Below are 18,244 nucleotides of genomic sequence, written 5' to 3'. Positions count from 1 at the left end.
CAGGTTGAGTGCCACTGGAGATGGGCTTGCAACGCGTGTTGCAAGAAAGTAGCCTCAAAGGGAGGCGAAAACAAGCAGTAGAAAAAAGTGGAACATGTATGGGGATAACCGAGGCCATACTAAGTGAGTGATGTAAATAAATGAGATAACACTAATGCCCCGTACACACGGTCGGCTTTTCCGATGGACATTGTCCGATCGGAGCGTGTTGTCGGAAATTCCGACCTTGTGTGGGCTCCATTGGACATTTTCCATCGGACTTTCCGACACACAAAGTTGGACAGCAGGAGATAAAATTTTCCGACAACAAAATCCGATTGCGTCAATTCCGACCGTGTGTGGCCTGTTCCGACGCACAAAGTGCCACGCATGCTCAGAAGAAATTCCGACACGGGATAGCTCGTTCTGGTAAACGTAGCGTTCGGAATGGATACAGCACTTTCGTCACGCTGCAATGTTCAAAATGGTTTAATACAGCGCACTCTCTTCTTCTTTATAATGTGACAAGAATTAAGTAGTTTTGATGCTCATATTCACACACACTTCTCACAAACTTATTTCGTTACTATTTATCGGGATTCCCTCAATATATTTAGATTTCTCACATCTGACAACAAAATTTTTTTTTATTTTTGGACTTTAATGTAGATTCTTTTTTTGTGTTTCTCTTTTTTATTTTTTTATTTTTTTGGTGATTTTGATTTGTACTCCTGAAAATGTTTGTGTGTGTTTTTGGTGACAAGTTCCCACAACACCACTAATATGTTGTTCTATTTAATCTGTAGGAGATTGTTTGGTGTTGTTGTCCCTTGTTAATTTCACATTGTACTTTAGAAATGTACCTGAATCCTCACCAACAACCTTTTTGGATGAAAACACACATAGGAGAGTAGAATTTCCCTAAAAAAATTTTATTAAGGGCTCACAACTATAAACAAAGAGGGAGGCAATGCTGGAGAAACTGAACCCAGGGCCATCACTCTTTGGTCTTCTTTCCACGCTTCCTTACAGGCTTTGGCTGTGGTGGTGGAGTTGTGGCAGCAGGAGGAGGAGGAGGAGGAGGATCGTCCCTCTCAATGACATCTGTCTTGTGTGTCAGTTCCCCACTCAACCCCTTACGAAGGACTTTATAAATCAGGTCCTCAGAGATCTTGCGTTGACCCTCCTGCATGCCCTGCAATTTTGTGGCAGCCATTCAGGACTGGGGAAGGCTCGGAGGGACGCCGAAGCCTCCTGGATCAGCCTGTACGCTGAATCCTGCACGGGACTCGGAGTGGCCTTCCTGGCTCGTTTATATGGCAGGCGGAGGGGAGGGACCTGAGACTCAGTCAGGCTGCGACTTGTCCCTGGCTTCTCTTGGCTGACACTTAGCCCCGCCTCCTCCTGGCTGCCACTAATCCCCGCCTCCTCCTGGCTGACACTAATAATCCCCGCCTCCTCCTGGCTGCCACATTCCACAGCCTCCTCCTGGCTGAGGTCTTCCTGTGTATGAAAAAGGGACATAGTTTTAGTTTTTTATTCATCAATCACACACAATTTTCACCTCCTGACTGCTGCAAATTGAATGTTAACAAATATAACAGACTATCCTTCTGAGCCCAGCAGTTTTCATTCTTGTCCCAATTTTGGGTGCCCACTACTGTCTATTGATATGTAAAGCACTTTTTTTAATCAGCAATTAGTGATCAATAATAACATCTAATAAACATAATTTATTTATTGACCAGAAATCTGTAGAAGAATGCTATACCTGACTCCAGCTGGGCTCCTCCACTTCTTCCTGGCTGGAAGGCCCAGGTTGGACATCGGAAGCCTCAGCTGGGGTGGAAGGAAGCGTGGAAGGAAGAGTGGAGAGGGATTCCCTGACTTCAGTGTGGTCTGACAGAAATCGCAGTCTCTCGTAGTACCACAGCCTGGGGACATAAACGTCATCTGCTGCAGCTCTGGACCTCTGGGAATCCGTGACCTTCTTGCGCTCCCTAAGATAAGTGCTCCTCAGGCCACCAATTTTAGCTTTCAAATAAGGGATGGTTGCTGTGGGGACCACCGGCTTCACCAACTCCAGCAGTTTCTCCAGCGCTGCCTGCCTCTTCTGTTTGTGGTTATAGTGGGGGTGTCTCACTTGCCACAGACAGGGCAGCTCCCTGTACTTGTCTATGAACAGGGGCAGGAAATTGTGGTCGTTGAACCCATCCATTTTCTCTGCAAGACACAACACAAGACAAACCCTAATGTCAGGCCAAACTCCCCTAATCTTGTTACAATATAGGCTTCCATTTTGAAGCAGTATAGGCCCAAGTTTAGATCCTACCTTCGTTAGCACGATCGGCGTCTCCGATGCTCCTTCCTCCGCTCACAGATCGTATGTAAGACGCGCGCGTTACGATTTATACACACTGCGCATGCGTATAACTCCGCCCGCTCCTGACGTTCTTTCTAGTCTAGTCCCCGCCCCTTTTCGTTCGGCGCAGTGGAGGAAGAGCACATGGCGGAGAGACAGCAGGATAGTGCTAAGTACAGCAACGAGGAGGAGGAGGAAAGGCTGGAGCCTGAAACGTCCCGATCCAGAAGGAGATTAAAGGACTCAAATATGTCCTTTGGGGAGATGTTGGAGATGGTGGACATCCTGAAGAAGGCCGACTATGATGGAAAGTATGGGCCTTACCCCAACCCCAATGTCAGAAAGGCCAAGATCATGGCGAAAGTGGTCAGGAGTCTGCACCGGAAATTCGGGGTATGACGATCGAAAGATCAGCTCAGGAAGCGGTGGTCGGACCTGAAATTACGAGAACATGAGCAGTACAGAAAGATCCGGAGAGTGCTGCAAAAAAGTAAGTAGTTGTCCTGTGTTCCTATTCTTTTTGTGTTTATTACGTTCGTGCTGCTCCATGTGCTTTTAGGAACTGTTGTACAGTTTAAAATGGCAACTTTCATGTTCATGGGCACATTATTCGTTCGGATCACACATTGTTATTTCGGACGATAAAATACCATTGTTTAGGCCATATGCATTTGGCCACCATTTTGACGCCCTATACTTGTCTTCAAAGAATTGTGTTGTGTAGATGGCTTTGTTACTAGAATGAAATGCAAACTAGATTGTGTGTAAGGAGAGGACACTCAGCAGCTGTTTTCACATCTTGACACTGGAGCACTATAGTGTGGGACACAAGAACACCATTTTTATTAGGGGGGCCACACAGGTGCCCCACTGTATACTATAGGGGGGGCTACATCTGTGAAGCTTTTACCAAACAGGTAAAGTATTGCAGCTTGACAAAGGGCACTAAAAAAGCTACATCTTGGAACTCGGCTAAAATAGACAATTGTACCCCACTTCCAAGCAATGTTTCATCTTTATAGTTCTGACCTCAAATATCTGTGTGCTAATTATACCATTTTTGTTTTACATAGGGGAGAAAAGACTCGGAGGACACCCCTCATCCGAGGAGACCAGAGACCCCCCACCTATGGAAGAAGGGGAAATCCCCCCAACACAAGATGAGCAGGAGGAAGAAGACGTGGTGGAAGTAGTCACCACAACAGGTGAGTGTCTGCAACCACAGGCTCAGATAAGAGATGGATGGCGGCATTTTTTTTAAAACTAATTTATTTTGGGTTCCTCTCTTTTTAGGTGATCGTGAGGTTGTGGATCCAGATCCTTTCACATCCGAAAGTGCCCAGATCCTGATCGGGGAGATCATGGGGTGTAATTTACAATTGGAAAACATCAAGCAAAACATCAATGATGTTATTCCAAAATATAAAAACATCATTGATGTTTTGGGGCGAGTTTAAAGCCCCTCCAAATCACTTTCTTCTTTTGTCTGCTACAATGTGCGAAATGTTTTTGTGAATTTTTCCCAAAGCCAAATTTGGAGGATGCACACAGTTTGCCAACATGTGCTATCTGCCATCACGGGAGATCAATGGACGTGTTTTGGGGGTGCAACCCCTTCCTCAATTATAAAGTAGCGGTGAGGAAGGGCTTTCTCCCCCAAAACACATCCCTTGATCCCCCCTGATGGCAGCTAGCACATATTGATATTGGGAAATTTGTGTGCATCTTCCAAATTTGGCTTTTCCTGGGGTGATTTCCCCCCATCTGAACGCAATATCAAACACAGTTCCTAAATACTCATGTCTGATATTGCCTTCCAGTTCTACCAAATGTGAACTTTGTAAGATCAAGATTTGTGTCTTTCTTGTTGGTTTTACACAGGCCTGTTTTCTATAAAATGCACATTTTGATTTTGGATAATGACACCACAAAAATTGGTATACAACAAACATGTTGGTTTGTCAGAAAAACCTTTGGTAAATGCACATGTGATTGTGCAGGTATTAAAAAGATTGTTCATCAAGAATGTGTGGATTATTGTCTCAACACTACAACACTTTTGGGGTGATGTAATTGTTGTTTTAGGAGAAAATGGGGGTTATTTCCTAAGGGGAAATCCACTTTGCACTACAAGTGCTGTTTCAGTGCAGTTGCAAGTGCACTTGTAGTGAAAAGTGTCTTTGCATTTAGTAAATAACAGCCAACAGTGCTTTGTATAAGGTTACACAATCACGACATTTTCTGCACTCCACACATTTCTGTCAGGGTCAGCTCAAACAAACACAAGCAGTAAATGTCCACAAAGAAGAGCCTGGGGGGAGATGCCTGTCGAGAACTTGAGGTCCTGCAGACTTCTCCCTGTGGCCAAATACCGCAAGGTAGCGATCAACCTCTGCTCCAGATTGATGGCTTGCCTCATGCAGGTATCCTGTCTGCTGATATAGGGGGTCAGCGAAGCCAACAAATGGTGAAATACGGGGTCCGTCATCCTGAGAAAGTTCCTGAAATCATCAGGATTATTCTCACGGAGCAAAGGCATATGACAGAACTGGTCACACTGAAGCAACCAATTCTTGGTCCATGAACTCCCCCCCACCCTGTTCATGGACTGGACTTGTGTCAAGGTCAGGACCCCAACACCAAGCCCCCGCACAGCACGAACTGTATGAGGAGTACGCATACGAAACATGGCTAGAAAACGGTCGGCTGCTCAGAACGAAGTAACAGAACGCACTGAAGAACAGCAAGGCCTGTGAAGAGCGACCTGAAAAACAGCAACGAGCAGGCAAGATCACACAGAAAACTCCGATACGAACTGACTGCACGCACTGAAGAGCAGATACAAACCCACAAGCACAAACTGAACGTCAGAAAACGATCTGAAAGCCACGAGTCTGAAAAAGCGCGAATCGTCTCTCACCAAACTTTTACTAACACGAGATTAGCAAAAGGAGCCCAAAGGGTGCCGCGCTTGGTTCTGAACCGGCCTTTTCTAGTCTCGTCGTACGTGGTGTACGTCACCGCGTTCTTGGCGATCGGAAACTCCGACAACTTTGTGCGACCGTGTGTAGGCAAAACAGGTTTGAGCCAACATCCGTCGGAAAAAATCCTAGGATTTTGTTGTCGGAATGTCCGAACAAAGTCCGACCGTGTGTACGGGGCATAAGAAGAGGCGTGCTGGATCATGTCGGTGTTTGAGACCTAAGAAGTCGCATGAGTTGTAAGTGTGAATGGGCAAATTAGTGATAGTGATATAAGGCCGTGCTGCAGAAGCTTGTGGTGCCTGAAAACGGGTAATGAGTGGTATGAGTGGCGACTGAGAGATTGTGGCAAAGAATCTTGAGAAGGTGGCCGTGTAGCAGAAGCTTGTGGTGCCTGTGAATGAGTAATGAGTGGTACGAGTGGCCACTGAGAGCTTGTGGCGGGGATCTTGTGGGGGAGGATGTTTTGCGGAAACTCGTGGTGTCTGTAAACGAATACTGAGTGGTGTGAGTGGCGACTGAGAGCTTGTGGCAGGAACCTCATGGGGGAGGCCATGTTGCAGAAGCACAGTGTCTGTTGGAAGAACGTATTATATCTATATATATATTTTTTATAATTTTAAATTTATTCCCTTCTTTTTTTTTTTCGTTACTTTTTTCATTTTTTGTTCGTATTTTATTTTTTTTACTTTTTTTTTCGTTCCTTTTTTTTTTTTTTTGATGGAACAACCTGAACACGACTGACCTAAGGGAGAAATGGCAGACAAGAAAACTTGAGTGGCCGAAGTAGCTTCATCAAGGAGGTGAAAACAAGGACAAACCGTGCCGACTCGGGTCGGAGTTATGAAGCTGGAGTATCGTATGTGTATGAGTAAGTGCTACCGTATTAATGGGCTGAGTAACGACTGGTTGCTTGTGGCAGGAGCCTCACGAGAGAGACCAAGCTTCAGGAAGCTTGTGATGTGTGTGACAACTGGAATGGACTTTGTCGTGCCAAGGATATGAAACACTATGTTGCCGATGCGACCGGGATTCAAACGGGCCATCGTAAAATGTTAGGGGGCCACCCCCACTCCAAAACCACATACCAATTAACCAGCCTCCAAGCCTAATCAAAGTGCAGAAAAGGCACCAGGTGGGTTTAATTACCAACTCAATCAGCCAAAGAGCCCATGCAATCAATACATGCTAATCTCCAAATGGATGAGGCGGCATCCTCATAGACAGTAAATCCTATAACCAGCCTGTGTTGAATGATATCGGACAATGAACGACAGCGGCACAGTGGCTTGGATCTACAAACAAATTACATGTTTATGGATAGGATGACAAACAAGGCAGAGGGAACCTATGAATCTACTATGCCTGTGCCCGAATGATGTCGGAACACGACCGACAACTCGAAGGCAGCCAAGTGCGAATAGGATGCGGGATAGGAAACATACCAAATCGTAACATTGTGTATGAAATGAAAAAGGTTTGAATCATACCTGCAACAGTGAGCAAGAACCGCCGACGAGGACCATGAACTGAAAAGCCGTAATACACTTGTAATCTAACGCACAGACTCACGAACACGAAGTGCGATGGGGAGAGTAGGCCTAGTGACGTGTGGTATCGCGCATTGGAACTGACAAGGAACACGGGTGAGTGGGCTGCTTAAATACCCCCCTCCCCTGGGCTCCTCCCATAAATTCAGGCTACCATACTGCCCTTCTAATATATATATATATATATATATATATATATATATATATATATATATATATATATATATATATATGCAGTATTATTATTCCCTCGCCGGTGTCATGTGACTCATTAGTGTTGCAAGGTCTCAGGTGTGAATGGGGAGCAGGTGTGTTAAATTTGGTGTTTTTACTCTCACTCTCTCATATTGGTCACTGGGAGTGCAGCATTGCACCGCATGGCAAAGAACTCTCAGAGGATCTGAAAAAAAGAATTGTTGCGCTACATAAAGATGGCCTAGGCTATAAGAAGACTACCAAGACCCTGAAACTGAGCTGCAGCACGGTGCCCAAGTCTATACAGTGGTTTAACAGGGCAGGTTCCACTCAGAACAGGCCTCACCATGGTCGACCAAAGAAGTTGAGTGCACGTGCTCAGCATCATATCCAGAGGTTGTCTTTGGGAAATAGGCGTATGAGTGCTGCCAGCATTGCTGCAGAGGTTGAAGGGGTGGGGGGTCAGCCTGTCAGTGCTCAGACCATACGCCGCACACTGCATCAAATTGGTCTGCATGGCTGTCATCTCAGAAGGATGCCTCTTCTAAAGATGATGCACAAGAAAGCCTGCAAACAGTTTGCTGAAGACAAGCAGACTAATGAAAATTGATTACTGGAACCGTGTCCTGTGATCTGATGAGACCAAGATAAACGTATTTGGTTCAGATGGTGTCAAGCATGTGTGGCGGCAACCAGGTGAGGAGTACAAAGACAATTGTGTCTTGCCTACAGTCAAGCATGGTGGTGGGAGTGTCATGGTCTGGGGCTGCATGAGTACTGCTGGTACTGGGGAGCTACAGTTCATTGAGGAAACCATGAATGCCAACATGTACTGTGACATACTGAAACAGAGCATGATCCCCTCCCTTCAGAGACTGGACCGCAGGGCAGTATTCCAACATGATAATGACCCCAAACACACCTCCAAGATGACAACTGCCTTGCTAAAGAAGCGCAAGGTCTCTAACATCCACCAGCTCTATGATGTTATCATGAAGGAGTTGAAGAGGACTCCAGTGGCAACCTGTGAAGCTCTGGTGAACTCCATGCCCAAGAGGGTTAGGTAGTGCTGGAAAATAATGATGGCTACACAAAATATTGACACTTTGGGCCCGATTTAGACATTTTCACTTAGGGGTGTATTCACTTTTGTTGCCAGCGGTTAAGACATTAATGGCTGTGTGTTGAGTTACTTTGGGGGGGCAGAAAATTTACACTGTTATACAAGCTGTATGCTCACTAGTTTACATTATAGCAAAGTGTCATTTCTTCAGTGTTGTCACATGAAAATATATAATAAAACATCTCCTCCCAGAAAACTTTAATCTTTGGGCAATGCCACCACAAATGCAGAAATGAACGCCTTTGGTTACATCCCCTCCAGCAGTTAACATCTGCCGATGTTTATATCTGAGCCAATCGAGCCGGTGTATGATACATCTTATCAGGAACTTGTAAGACATCTCCTGTATATGGGAACTTATTGAAGTATGGTGTGTCGCTCCCATTAGCCTTTTAATTTGTTCTGATGTAAAATTATAGCCCAGTTCTCTTTCCCATTCACGAATGAAATAGGGAGTTGTCATACTTGGGGCGCTCAGAATCAGCCTATACATTTGAGACAACATATGACCCGGCTCTGATAAGTTAACACACCAGTCCTCAAAAGTAGTAAGCATTTACAAAAACCACAGATGCTGGCGCTCAGAGCACTGGTATGATGACTCACAATGATTGTAATTAAATAATAAAAACTGGGTACTAAATGTCCACTTATATTTAAAATCAGAAATGTCCAATAACTGATACTGGTTGGTGAATCTGGAGGGATGGATCAGGATAATAAAATCATCCTAACAAAGGGCTGCTCTTCTCCAAATTGAAGTCAACTCAAGGTCAATATAGAAAAGCAAAAAACAAAAAAAGCGCCTCTGAGTGAAGTATTTATTCAATAAGGCAGAAAATTAATAAGCACGTACATTAAAATAAGCACAGGAATACTCTCAGGAAGGGTAATGTCCTAAGGATCTGGCCGGTGTCAGTGGCATGTTTCCCAGAGGTACCAAGTCCTGGCTCCGTGAGCCACAAGGAGCCGGAGAGGAAGTTGGCTATGTCCTGTAGGGGAGAGGTTATAAACGGTTCGTGGAAACTTTGTGTGATGTCAGTGCTGGCAGGGAAACTCAACGCGTTTCAGAACATGTGCAAAGTCCGTGAGGCGCATGCGCGCTCCTTTGTCAAGTGTAAAGAGGAGAAAGGAACAGACAGCATTTTAATGCTCAATCAACAGCTGACTAGACGTATCATGATTGTGCTGCATGATGCTATTAGTGGCTTATAGGATGAATTAATACACAAATGCCCCATAACATAATATAACAAATATGTAAATGTATAAAAACTTGGTAAAAGAAACTTTAGAAAATTGTCTATATAAGTGTGTGCCAAAATACAGCCACACAGCTACAAAGGAGTGTGCACCCACATCTAAAAGCACACACACATATATACGCAGATGAAACAATGTGATCAACATATAGCATTTTTATAAAATGGTGTTTACCTCCAGTTCCTCATTGAGTCCATTGGGCACAAGCGTGTCCAAAGTAAATATCCAGAACGTTTCACGTTCACATAGTCTGGAGAAACGTTTTGCTTCAGACAGGCCCTTGGGTATGGATTCAATCACCCATACCCAGAGGCCCACTGTGGACTGACTGTGGTGCTCTAAGAAGTGTCGTGACACACTATGTTCATCACAACCCACCTCCACAAAGCGGCGGTGTTTGCCAAACCGCTGTCTTAATGGACGAATGGTGCGACCAACACATAGCATCTTGCAGGGGCATAGGAGGCAATAAACTACATAGTCAGTCGCTAGAGCAGTTGTAGAAATTATCAAGATGATAGATCTTGTCTTTGTGGGTGAAGCTCTTCTGTCCACGTTTAACAAATTGGCAGGTCTTACATAAAAGTTTGTTGCATCTATACATCCCTTTAAGAGGAATTAAGCATAAAGGGTCACTTTTCTTTATACATTTTAATTTGCTAGGCGCTATTTTATTTTTCAATGTGGGAGCCCTCTTGTAAGTAACCTTTGGCCTATCACATAAGGTGGTAGTCAGGTGAGGGTCCTGTTTTAAGATGTTCCAGTGTTTGTTGAGAATATGTTCCATCTTTTTAAATTGCCCATGAAACCCTGTGATAAAAAAAAACAATGGTTCTTCTGGAGATTTGACGACCTTAGATTTTTTACCGGAGAGGAAATTGTTATATGCCTGATCTTTTTTTTAATCCATCTAAACTGGTAGATCAGGCATATAACAATTTCCTCTCCAGTAAAAAATCTAAGGTTGTCAAATCTCCAGAAGAACCAGTGGTACGTTTTATCACAGGGTTTCATGGGCTCCTCTCCAGCTTCTTTTGACTCACGGAGCCGGGACTTGGTACCTCTGGGAAACATGCCACTGACATCTGCCAGATCCTGAGGACATTGCCCTTCCTGATGAGTATTCCTGTACTTATTTTAATGTAAGTGTTTATTCATTTTCTGCCTTATTGAATAAATACTTCACTCAGAGGCACTTTTCTGTTTTTTGCAAAAGTAGTAAGCGGGTTCGCTGGCCTAATCTGGTGCTTCCACTTATTCAACAAGTCTGTCAGCTGACAGTATTTCCATACAGCCACTGGTGCTTCCCCCAGTATTTGAACCAAATCCACCAATGGAAGCAATTTACCCTGTGGGGCCACACCAGCGCAATTACACTTTCCGTCCATTCTGCAGCGATCTAAACTCCCTATCTCTTCCCCCGGGGAACACCAGGGAAATCCTTCCAGTGGTGTAATAGGGGATATTGGGGGGGCAAACTTTCCCATACTGTTCATTCTATCCCATATAGGTAGTGTTATCTTCGTCAATGGTGATGCATATGCTGACAACCCGCTACAAGAAACCAGAATCCAGGGGGATCTGGCCAAGTTCCTACCTGCTAATGGTTTATGGATACGGTATGTAAAACGTAAATAAGCCTGGAAATTACACTAATTTTAAGTGCGTTTACCCTGCCAAACCATGTCAGAGTATGACTTTTCCACTTTTGCAAGTCTTTTATTATGAAAACCATCAAGGGTCCATAGTTTAGATCATATAGGTGCTTTATATCTGAAGAGATATAAATCCCTAAATAGAATATAGGATCAATGCGCCAAACAAAAGGAAAAGATTGTTGCAAGGTGGTCCTCATTCCCCAAGGCAGATGGCTGGGCATCAACACTCATTTCTCAATATTCATTTTAAAATTAGATATAAAGCCAAACCTGTCTATTTCCAACATCAGTTCTGTCAAAGACTCTTGAGGAGAGGAAAGGTACAACAGTAGATCATCTGCATAAGCTGAGATCTTACTGTATGTTCCGTCAAATACAAATCCCCTTGATCTTCCTATTGCCCCTAATTGTGCGCAGAAAGGGCTCCAGCACCATAGCAAATAACAATGGGGACAGTGGGCATCCCTGCTTAGTCCCATTTCGTATCTCAAAATAATCTGATAGTCTACCATTAACTTTAACCCTTGCTCTAGGATCTGTATACTGTGCCGTCACCCATCTCATCATCCTCTCTCTCAGACCCATCTCCCCCCTCAAAAAAAGGGGGAGGGTGGTGAATAAGAGAGAATAGAGGGGAAAAAACAACCTCTCTGCATTTTGGGGGTAGCTGCAAGGGCACGATGGACTCGGTCTATTTCGATCTCATCCGGTGCAGATGGCCCCAGAATTAACTGGAACAGACTGATCACCTTTGGAAGCAATTCAAAATGTTGTTTTATTTCAGGCAGGCCCCTGCGGCCTATAGTCTCTGTCTTCTTGATTATCCATTTGATCTAACAGAGAGTTTAACACTTCCTCATGATGTTTTATCATATGTTGGATATCAGCCACTCCTTGTCTAATACCATCCTGGCCCATCTCCATTTCCTCTACTCTGTGCCCCAGTGCCCCTATATCCTCCCTTAACCCCTCCACAGCCTGTTTGCAGGATGATTCAACAGCGGTTATAAGTAATTGAATGTCTTTCTTTGTAGGAAGTGCTCTCAAATGTTCTCTTAAGTCCCAATCCACCATTAACTCTGATTGAGATGCACTTCATTCTTAAGATCACCATACAGAGAGTTAACATACTGCACCTGCCCTGTAGAAGCTGTCTCTGGATTCATCACAAGTCCTTTGCTGATTTTTGCTGATTCATTGCTGGATTTTTTAGTACCACGACTTTCAACTTCCAGGGATTCAACCCTCCCTCCTGGGATTCCTTCCACCTCCTGAAGACTCGGGTCCCCTCCAATACACTCCTCCTCCGGACCCTCTGTTCCACCGGCATAAACTGAGGTGTCTCTCTCTTTTCCTGGGAGATCCCTTTCCAGGGTTGTACAGCTCCGCTTTGGGCTCAGAGGTATTTGGCCATTGCCATGTGCTGCAATACCCCTTCCAAAGCCTGTCACTCCTCAGCCCTGTACAGGGGATTGCACCCAACCCTCCCCGGTCCCCCCCTCATATCAGGGGAGCCGACCTCCTGGGTGGGTTGTTTTATTTGCGCACCCAGGATCCACACTCTGAGCCACAAGGTAAGCTCTAAGCCCATTAGCCTGGCTCTTTCCACCAAGTGCAGCTGTATGACGGCGTGTGGACATGCTTTAGCCAGTCTGGAGCCTGCTGAACATCACAGCCTATCTTCCTGGAGCCCGGGGATCACTGATCATGCTCAGTCAGCCTGTCTGTTCATGTCACGCCCCGTAGTATTGTTCTAAACACAGGAAAACTGTGCCACTTTACAGGCATACTATAGACACCCCCAGGCACAATATTTAAAGGAATATTTCATTTTTATTGTTTCACTTTAAGCATTATTAAAACACTGCTCCCGAAAAAACTGCAGTTTTGAAAACTTTTTTTGCATTGATACATGTCCCATGGGGCAGGAACCGGGTCCCCAAACACCTTTAATGGCAATACATTGCATATAAGCCTTTAAAATGAGCACTTTTGGTTTTTCGTGTTAGTGTCCCATAAGCTTTAACGGGGTTCTGTGGCTTTCGAATTTGCCGCGTAAACTGCATAATGTTCGGCGAACAGGCAAACACCCGATGTTCAAGTCAAACGTAACATTGGGCTTATCCCTAGCCTACATATGTTTGAAGCTGAACTCCAGGAAATAGTGCCTATCTGCTTTTTTATGTCTTCAGAGGACTTGGTAAAGCACTTTCACTAACTCTATTTTCTACTTCTGCAGGGACCTCTGCTCTACTACCCTATACTCCAGTGGTCTAGAGTCCGCTGACATCATCAAGATGCAGGGCCTCTGCCATTATGTTGCAGTCACGATAAAAATTGCTCATCGCCGCCATTACTAGTAAAAGAAAAATTATTAATAAAAATGCCATAAAACTATTCTCTATTTTGTAGACACTATAATTTTTGCACAAACCAATCAATAAGCACTTATTGCGATTTTTTTTTTAACAAAAAAATGTAGAAGAATACGTATCAGCCTAAACTGAGGAAAAAAATGTTTTTTTATATATAAATATATATATAGATATAGATAGATATATATATATCTATCTATATCTAGATAGATATATATATCTATATCTATATAGATATAGATATAGATATAGATATAGATATAGATATAGATATCTATATCTATATAGATATAGATATATCTATATAGATATAGATATAGATATATAGATATATATTTTTTTATATATATTTTTTGGAGATATCTATTATAGCAAAAAGTAAAAAATAATGCATTTTTTTTTTTTTTCAAAATTGTCACTATTTTTTTGTTTATGGCGCAATAATAAAAACCGCAGAGGTGATCAAATAACACCAAAAGAAATCTCTATTTGTGGGGAAAAAAGGATGCCAATTTTGTTTGGGAGCCACGTCGCACGACTGCGCAATTGTCAGTTAAAATGACGCAGTGCAAAATCGCAAAAAGCGCTCTGGTCTTTTGCCAGCCAAGTGGTCCAGGGCTTAAGTGGTTAATTATAAATACCACATGTAAAACCATACAATATAAATCTGTACAGGCAATTGGTACACTAAAAGTGTACTGGATTTTAGGAACTGTCTCTCCCTTCTCCTTGATAGCATTATAATAACTCGTATTTGCTCTATTGACATCTCTCATCATTAAGGTCTCGTGCATATGGAGCTTAAAAAAATGCCACTTAGGCTACATTTACATGGCCATAACACGGCCATAAAAATATTACTGATCATTAGGCAAGGAACAAAAGTTACCGCGTCAATGATCAGAAAATAGATCCATTTTTTAATGAGTAAAATTTGTGATGTTCTTTTCTTTCAATGGTGTACTTGTATATGTATGGGCCAATTTTTAGGTTTCTTAGGTAGGGATCTAAGCGCAATGCATGTTTATGCACCTGTGAGAAAGTCTCCATTGAAAACAATGCAGCTGCATTCAGATCTGTAATTTTTTTGTTTAATATTTGTTTATTGAGAAAAGAAAAAGGCATAGGACATGAACGCTGCAAAGTGAAAAAAAACATATGCATGAACGTATGAAGTAATCATTGTCCAGAGACGCACAGGAAAACAGATCTTAAAGAACATATAACTCTTAATATTGACCTGGGTCTAGGAGGGTGTGAGGGTGGCAAGTGGAATTTCACATGATAAATGAAGCGAACAGTTGGAGATTTTGGGGGAATAGGGAGAGAGAAAAAAGAAGAGGAGGGATAAGAGGAATTGGGGAGGAAGAAATGGAGCGAAAAAGGTGGGATCAGAAAGAAAGGTAAAAGAAAGATAGGAAGATATGAGGCTGGTAGTCGATGGACTTCACCTGGTTTCACAAATCAAGCAGAGTTATAGGTTAAGTCTACATATCTAAAGACTGAATGGGTATGCGAGAGGAGTAGGTTATGAGCTTTCAGGGGACACATACATAATATCCTTGTACCCAGTAGAACTTTTAAATTTGTTCCACTGGGCCCATGTTGCAGTGTGGCGCTTCAGGTTGTCACTGGCTATGAGAGTAAGCTCTTCCATAAGGCAGATATTTTGTACTGCCCGTATCCAATTTTTCAGTGCAGGGGGGTAGGGTTAACCCTAGATGGCAGGAATGAGGGCCTTGGCAGCGTTTAACAGGTGTGGAGTGAGGGAACGCGTGTAAGAACCAACTGTTTCCATCGTATTGTGCAGGAGTATAGTCCACGGGTCCATGGGTAAAGAAGAACTCGTTATTTGAGTCACAAGTTGAATGATATTTGCCCAGAAAGGTTGAATTACTGGGCATGACCACCAGATGTGTGCGTGAGAAGCTGTGTTCCCACAATTCCTCCAACACAGCGGGGAACTGGAGGGGAACATGCTGTGCAGCTTAGCCGGGGTATAGTGCCATCTTGTCAACAGCTTGTAGTTCATTTCGGCTGTCTTGGAAGAAATAGAAGAAACGTGAGCAAGCTGTAATATTTTAGCTCTCTGTTCATCTGAAAGGTAAGAGTTCAAGTTGGATTCCCATTTGGTAAGTAATCTGGGTATGGAGGGTTATGAAGCTGGATGATAGCTTTATAAAACTGCGAAATACAATGGAGGGGAGGATCTTTATGAAAGAACATGTATTCAATTGGCGTTAACCCTTGTGTATTCCGTATTGGGCGTGGTAGAGAGCAGACAAATTGTTGTATCTGTTTGTATCTCCATCTGTCCATGAAGGTGATCTTCTTGGAGTCAAGGATATCCACTAGGGGTCTGAGGTTGCCTGATTGAGTGAGATGATGAAGTAGGAGAGGGCCTTCAGGCGACCATGATTTAAAGCCAGTGTCCATATTACCAGGGAGAAAAAAGTTGTGATTCAGTAATGGCATTATGGGAGAGTTGTAGTCCCAAGAAAATTTTTTGTGCATAGAGTCCCAGACAGCAAGTGTGGAGGTAGTTAGAGGTGACATGTTAGGCGAAAATGTTCTTGAAGAGCGGGGGATCCAAGGCATAGTAGACAGATCAGAGCCACTAAGCTCATGTTCCAATTGTACCCACAATTTGGTATTAATAGCATATTTCCAGTCAGAGATCCTTGATAACGCAATGGCATTATAATATGCTTTAAAGTTTGGGAGAGCCAGACCATCTGTATTTTTGGAGCGAAAAGGGGTCTCTCAGGATATTCTAGGATGTCTGCCCTTCCAAACAAAGCGGGATATCATGGTCTGCAATATTGAGAAGAACCCTACAGGCACACCCAAAGGCACCATTTGAAAGAAGAAGAGAACCCGAGGTAATATGTTCTCAATTAACAAGGTTTATTTTACCCAACCAGAAGTGTAGGAGAGAGGACCATTGTCTCAAGTCTGATTTAATACTGTTAAGCAAGGGAATATGGTTGCATCTAAAGAGAGAGTTGAGATAAGGGGTAAGATGGATACCTAGGTATTTTAACGTGTCTGTTTTCCATTGAAAGGGAAATTGAGGTTTTAATCTTGCAACGGCTGAGTTGGGTATATTGATATTTAGTATTTCCAATTTGGACAGATTTATTTTAAAATTAGACAATTTTTGGAAAGTTTGAAAGGCAGACATAAGATTTGGTAGGGAGATTTGTGGTTGTTGGATAAAGAACAGGATGTCGTCTGCATATGCTGCGTATTTGTGTACTCTAGGGCCCACTTTGTTACCTTGGATGCTGTTGTTGTGTCTGATATGTGCTAAAAAGGGTTCGAGGGAGATGGGAAACAACAGGGGAGATAGGGGGCATCCCTGTCTAGTTCCGTTATGTAATGTTAGAGCAGTGGTTCTCAACTCCAGTCCTCGGGACCCACCAACAGGCCAGATTTTAAGTATTACCTTGGGGAGATGCAGACTAGAATACTGCAATCACTGAGCAGCAAGTGATATCACCTGTGATGTATTTCAACTATCTTGCAAACCTGGCCTGTTGGTGGGTCCTGAGGACTGGAGTTGAGAACCACTGTGTTAGAGGGTCGCTTAATGTCCCATTAATTCGCATTTGGGCCTTTGGGAGAGAATACAGGGAGGAAATGCAGTACAACATTTTGGGGCCTAGACCAAAGTATTTGAGAGTCATCTTAAGGTATTCCCTGTCCACCCTATCAAAAGCTTTTTCAGCTTCAGATCTGTAAATAAAAAGGTTGTAAATGTGTTTTTTTTTAAATCTGTACGAATGAGGCCTTATACAGGCATTCAGCATTTTTTATGCACCTCTGTGTTAACCTGGGAGGCCAGGCATTTACAGAAGTATTTGAAAAGGAATGTTTACAGGCAGAGAAAGAAAAAAAAAAGCTCTGAAAGGAGCTTTTGAGCAGAAAAATTGCATATAATGAATAATATATAATACATATAATATACCGTATCATGAAATAGTTAAAAAAAATCCTATAATACATGTTTATTGATCCTTAGGCTCCGTTTACATCTAGGCATTTTTGGGCATTTTTATGCTCTAAGCCTCAGCTCTAAAAATGCCCAATAACACAAATCCCATTCATTTCAATGCCCCCTGTTCACATCTGAGCGTTCTGTCGCCTAAAGCAAAACGCCCGTCACTCAAAAAAGTACATGAACTTTTTTTTTGGGCAGATTACTGGTGTTTTACTGTTTCTACATTGGTGACCTTTGAACTTCAAAACGCCTGTACAAAAACGCTGCAAAAACTCTGCAAACACGCATTAAAAAAACGCCCTAAAAAACGCCTGTAAAATAGCAATGCCTAGATGTGAACGGAGCCTTAAGAAAGTGGTAATATTTGTTTTGAGTTTTAACATGGTACTCAAATTATAATCATATGATATTTAAGATAATAGAGTTTTGATAAGGAACATGCACTAGTTGTAGTGTAATCCTTCATACATACTATGTTTTCCTATATTAAGACTCGAAGAAACAAAGGCATTGGGGTTGATTTACTAAAAGCAAATAGGCTGTTCACTTTGCAAAGGCACTTTCGCTTACCTTAGTGAAGTTGTGAAAATTATCTTTGCAAAGAAAACCCAATCACGTGCAAGGAAAAAAAACATTTTTGTTTGGACATGATTGGATGATGGAAGTCACCATGGGTTCACCTCATTCACTAAGTTAAGGGAAAATTGCCTTGCAAAATGAAAATTATTTTGCAAAGTGAACACCTTTTTGCTTTG

At 42.9% G+C, this 18,244-nt stretch overlaps 1 protein-coding gene across 2 annotated transcripts in view; it reads left to right on the top strand.

The window, feature by feature from the left end:
- GABRA1 (gamma-aminobutyric acid type A receptor subunit alpha1) overlaps positions 1–18,244 on the top strand; it is a 415,182-nt gene that overhangs the window by 190,323 nt on the left and 206,615 nt on the right. The window lies entirely within an intron of this gene.

The sequence above is a fragment of the Aquarana catesbeiana genome, linkage group LG03, assembly GCF_042186555.1.
Source record: "Aquarana catesbeiana isolate 2022-GZ linkage group LG03, ASM4218655v1, whole genome shotgun sequence".
Taxonomy (NCBI): domain Eukaryota; kingdom Metazoa; phylum Chordata; class Amphibia; order Anura; family Ranidae; genus Aquarana; species Aquarana catesbeiana.
Note: the sequence above shows the minus strand (reverse complement) of the source record. Positions and strands in the feature narration are given on the sequence as shown.